A 6236-nucleotide genomic window follows, 5' to 3' on the forward strand; every position below is an offset into this window, starting at 1 on the left:
ATATGCGTTTTGAGTCATTTTCACCTGATAACCCCGAAAAGAACTTAAATTACACTCTCAGTTTTAATCGTACAGATAAGAGCAATACATCAATCGAATCTGTAAAGGGTCTAGTTTTTTTTGGATACAGACATAATAACAAAAAACCTTTGTGCACTTATAAAATAAAGATAACAAACAAGGTGCGCTGTCTACAGTCTTTGTCTCCGCTGATCGTCATGTACAAACATTTCATTAAAATGAACTGTAACTCCGTGAATACTCAACGAAGAGACATGAGAGAGATATCTATAGAAAGCCTGGAATGTCTACTTTTAAACTAAACAAGTGCTGCCGAAAACAAATATTCTGAGATAAAGTAATCCATATGAAAACAACGCGATGTCTATTTTTCATATCTCCGCTCATTATATTTAATGTGACCACGCCCCCGCGCTGAACACGCTATTCAGATTCAAACTGAAGCGCGCGGCTTGAATACGCCCACACAGAAGAAAAAGCAGCCAGACTATTCTTCAAGTTTTTATTTTATTTTACTGTTTGCTTCGCGATGAGAGGACTAAGACATAATTCACCCCAAAAAGATGTGATGTGGTTGAGGATTTGAGAAATGGATTTCCTCAGAAAAAAGAATGAAGCACTTTATTCAGCAGAGATCATAAACAGAGTAAGTCTCTCTTTATTTATTTGTACTAGTTTTCACATAACGTGTAAACATTTTACTAGTTAGACTTTTTCCAAATACTTTTTCCAAACTATAATTCCTGACTAAATGTATAATCAAGTGAAACATTATGAAGTTTCAATAACAATATACAATACTATACCATTCAAAAGCTTGATGTAAATAATATAAATGTGACAAATAGAGATAACTCTAACAAATGTAAAAACAATGCAGTTCTTTCGATTTATTCCCCCTAAAAAAAACTGAAAAATATTATCAGCTCTTTTCAACATTAATAATAATAATAATAATAATAATGATGATGATAATAAATGGGGTTTATTTGGTAGAAAATAAGATTGTTAAAAGGATTTCTGAAGGATTGTGTGACTAGAGAAAGGATGCCAAAAAATTTGAAAGTCAGCTTTGATTGTTCCTAATAAACTGTTTAACTGCTCCCCCAAGTGGATATTAAATTATGTTGTGGGATAATTAAATATATTCTTAATAAACTACAAACATAAAATTATATACTTTTATTTTGTTCTCTTTCTTGTAAGTCCTCACTCACAGTAGCACAGTTGAATGAGAGGCTCATTATGCAGCTCATTATGCAGGCCTTTGTCTTCTCAGGTGTAAATCACAATGATATTCATGATAGTTGACGCCTACTTGCATATGACTTTTACCAACAAAAAGTGTTTTAGAAAATTTAAATCAATATATTGTTTTCTGTGAGTGAGTAAACAAGATGATTTTCACATCATTCAGAAAGAAAAATTCTAGGCTACAAGCTCCAGTTCTCAACTTTTCCGGCAACCAATTTTATGTATGTGTTTTATTCCCTTATTCAAGTGATTTAACATTTTTAGTTTTTCACTAACCATGCATAACATTTTTTTTCTCAAAAATACAATCATGTACATGCATGGGTTTCACATATTATTATAGCCCAGTTTGTGCTGATTACAGTGATATTAGACTTTACCCATTTAGATATTTATAAGAAACTGAAAAAAGCACAAATGTCAGGGCATGACAAAACTTCTCAAGGCCCCAAAAATACCCTTAGACTCCAGAGGGTTAACCTGAACTGCAGTGTGTATTAATTATTAATTAGCAAGTTTCACAATGAATGTGGCTAAAGTAAACAGTCCCTCAGAGAGCAGCTGGAAGAAAGGGGCGGGGTCTGCAGAGCTCATTAACATTCAAAGGAAAATGCTACTACAAAAACTACGTGCTCTGAAAAGAGATGTTTTTGACAGGGTAAAAAAAAAAAATGTTTTTTAGAATACCATTGAGAAATTTTTACCAAACTATGTTACAGACTTTACATTAAGACCCTAAAGAATCATATAAACATTTGGAAAATGGGCATTCTATGAACCCTTTAAAGACTTTCAGTAGGGTTAAGGTCAGGAAACTGTGATGGCCAATTCATACACAAAATTAAACTCATGCTCCCTGAAAATCTATTTCACATTTTGGTCCAATGAATCTTGACATTGTCATCCTGTAATATGGACATGGATGACCATACATGGTGGTGTACTGTACATTGTGTAATGCATAACTGATCAGTAGACACTAAAGAACCCACCATGAACACACACTCGGAGCAGTGGGCACCACTGGAGAGCAGTTGGGGTTCAGTGCCTTGCTCAAGGGCACCTCTGTTCATTCACTCCCCCCACCTATTGGCACGAGACCTTTGGGTTACGAGTCTGACTCTCCATTAGGCCACGACTTCCACAGAAGTGTGTTTGCTTGTTGTGTAATGATGATAATGTAATGTAATCTAGTGTATATAAAAGTAGAAATGTAATTCTGATAATGGTGATGGAAGTGTTGCACTCTAAGTAAGCTTGCACTGACCGGAAAAAAGGAAGACTAAAAAGGTAATGCAGAGCATATTGTGTGTGGGCTTAATCCTGATACTGTGTTCAACAACAAAAATTGATGATACACTGTAAAATAGATCATAATTGTAAAAGTAAAAGACTGAAAAATACTAAAACAGTAAAAGCATGGTAATTGTTAATGGTAAAAACTGTAATAAATCAAAATAATAATTATAATTTAATAGTTGTAATGAGATTACAAATGGAATATGGACATATGGAATTTACAGTAAATAACGTTAAATGTACAGCTTTTGGAAGTGAAAAAGCGTTCTACACAATGCACGATTTTAGCAATCATATCAGATGCAATAATAATAACATTATATAATAATAACATTGCAAATCACATTGTGCAACATGGATCTGATAAACTTGTGTACGATATGCATGCACACTGTATGATGATGACACCTATTGACTCGTACGCTACGCCGCACATTACTATAAAATAAAAAAAAAATTCATCATTTTGACAGTTGTAATTTTTAAGTGTTCTAAAAAGGTAAGGAATAAGAGCTTGAGATAAGCAGTTTTATGTTTTAACATTGTGTTGCATTGATTTCATTGACGTTGCATTTTTCTGGTCAGTAGATGTGGGTTATAGCAGCCAACAACGTGTGCAATGATCATGCTGAATTTCTTACACTGTCAGAAAATTATCATAGGCTATCTTTGGTTGCAAGACCGTGACAACGGCTGCCTTTGAACCAGTGGTGTCAAAAGTACTGGCATTCATTACTCAAGTAGAAGTATAGATACTAGAGTTTAAAAAGACTTTTGTAGAAGTTGAAGTATCAACTCAAGCTTTTTACTCAAGTAAAACTGTAAAAGTACTGGTTTAAAAAACTACTTAAAGTATAAAAGTAAAAGTAATGTAAGGGGAAAAAAATGCAATTAAGAACAAAAGCTTAGGCCGCACCACAGGGGCCTGTTCACTACCCCACCTCCTCAAAAAAAAACATTTTTCTAAAGGCCATAGGCCATAATGACTATAATGTTATATTAAAATGTTCATGTTGAAAAATTTGGGATGCACTAGGCTACCTGTTTCAGCCGCATATATGAAAATACAAAAATGGTGTGCACATCCCAAACATCTAATTAGGACGCAGGTGCAAGACAACTGAATGATATAGACAAATAAAGAAGTGAAGTCTGAACACTGAAAACTACTGCTCCAGAGGAATTTAATCAAGAAACGTTTCGACCTTCAGGTCTTCATCAACCGCATACATGCCCATTTAAAATGAACGCACTTTAGTACAATGCAAATACATTAAAGGACTAGAGATATGATGACTAGTTGCCAATAAGTATTGTTATGGTGCAAAAAGTCAAACTTCAGAGGCATGTCATCAATAACCTTTAATGGAATGTAAATGTACTGTACATCCAAGCTTAGCTGCAGGAATCTGCGAGGGCAATGGACAAGAACATTGGTGCAGGCTTAGTAACAATTACACTTGTATGGTTGTCTATATACAATAAACATTAGTGCTGTCAAAATGAATGATTAATCCAAGTGATTAATCGAAAACTAAAACTGAAAAAGAAATCATAATCCTGATACTTTCTTGATTGATAGCTTCTTGTATTTGGTACATACGTCTGCTATGTCCAGTGTTCGGGGGGTAACGAGTTACAAAGTTGGTATAGCCTACTTATCACAACATTGTCAATCGCATCATCAATCGAAAACGCTAATTTATTCAAACGTCTCGCTACCGAACTACCTACAGTAGCTTAATTTGTGGAGGACGAAGAAAAAGCACTCATTTGGTAAATGAGCCAGTGAGAAATAATAACTTTTAAGTAGGGTCCAGTGCCTTTTCGATACTTTTAAAACGGTACCGGCTCCTAAACGGTGCCTGAACCTATACTTTAAAAAAAAAGAACCACAAAAAAAAAAAACTATGGATAACTTATAGAACATTACAAATATTTAAAATAAATCCATAGCTTTTCAGCTTGGATGCTCTCATTTCCCAAGTTGTGCTTCCCTTAATCTAAGGCTAATAAATGTATTTCACAGTCTGGGTATAAATGTATTTCACAGTCTGGCACATAATATTTCTACTGTATCTCTGTCACTCACTCTGATATTTAGTTCAGATGAGTCACTGTCTTTAATCAGTTCTGTGAATTACTGTATGCTCATTCTTTATTAAGTAGCAAAAATGTCGTTTTTAAAATACAGTACTGTGCAAAAGTCTTATGGAAAAAAATAGTATTTTCACCCCAAAAAGTGTTTTAAGCCAGTTATTTATATCTTTTGCTGTAGTGTGTCAGTAGGAAATATTAGTTTGCCATTAATTTTAATAATAATCTAGTGCGATTTTGAATGCACAAGCAGTCTGACAACGGCAAAATGAATGTTTGGAAATGTAAACTGATATTTTATACTGACACACTACAGCAAAATATATAAATAACTGGCCAAACACCATTCTTTTAAGTGAAAATTTTGCACAGTAGTATATGTATAAAGTACGTATGATTAAATTAAGTATATTTAAAATAAGTTTAATTAAAGTATGTGTTCGTTCATATGTGTTAAGGGCTAGATTTTCGCTGGAGGAAACGGCTGTGGTTTGATGAGCGAAAACTTTACAGATGAGAAACTGACTGCTACCTCGTGACCTTTTGCGAACTGTATTTATGACAAAGAACTGCACAGATATGGATATTCTAACAATCTATCGATAAACACATACCTTGTGTCCTCTGTTTGTTTAAGAGCGCATGCGCTGCTCCGCTCGCGGTCTGCGCCTCTGCGGATTGATGAGCGCGCTGAAAGACGGGGAGGAGACCGGTCTGACGCTGGTTTCATGTGAAATTTAAGCGGACTGACTCTGAGGCGATCGGATACCGGTTCCTTACCCAACCCTACTTTTAAGAAATACATTTTTTGATAAACGAACCCAAAACTGTCTATGTCCTGGCTGGACTGTGATGTGATTTGTGTCACGTGCAGGTGCGATGGATCGCGTACAAACCAATAGGGTGTCGGAATGGTATAGGTTTATACTTCTCATCCAACCACAATCAAATTCACTCCATCCGGATGGCGCGATTTATCTGGATAGTTTTTTTTTTTTTTTTTTTGAATGATGACAAGCCGGAATGAAAACAAGCCGAAATGAAATAGCAGTAACGAAGCTATTTTTAAAATGTAAGGAGTAGAAAGTACAGATACTTGCCTGAAAATGTAAGGAGTAGAAGTAAAAAGTCGGCTGAAAAATAATTACTCAAGTAAAGTATAGATACCCCAAATTTCTACTTAAGTACAGTAACAAAGTATTTGTACTTCGTTACTTGACACCTCTGCTTTGAACCTGTCTCACTGAACTACATAGGACCACCGTTTAGGAACCACAATCACAGAAATCGTCACAATAGTTTCATGATTCCAATCTTTCGTCTTTTCGTTCAGCTGAAAACAGTGCAGTGTGTAGAAGGCTTTGGTTATGTTTTAATCACTTTTGTACTTTCATGTTACATCCTGTGTTGCTAAATGTATAGTTATTGTATTATTTAGTGTCATTTGTGTTACCATGTTGTTTTGTATCTGTGTGGATGTCACTGTATGCACCATCTATGGCACTGTGGACTTACAGACTTGTGGACTTGCAGTGTACACAATTCTGTTAAGAGACCGTAGTGGG

The sequence above is a fragment of the Carassius auratus genome, chromosome 31 (genome assembly GCF_003368295.1).
Source record: "Carassius auratus strain Wakin chromosome 31, ASM336829v1, whole genome shotgun sequence".
NCBI lineage: Eukaryota > Metazoa > Chordata > Actinopteri > Cypriniformes > Cyprinidae > Carassius > Carassius auratus.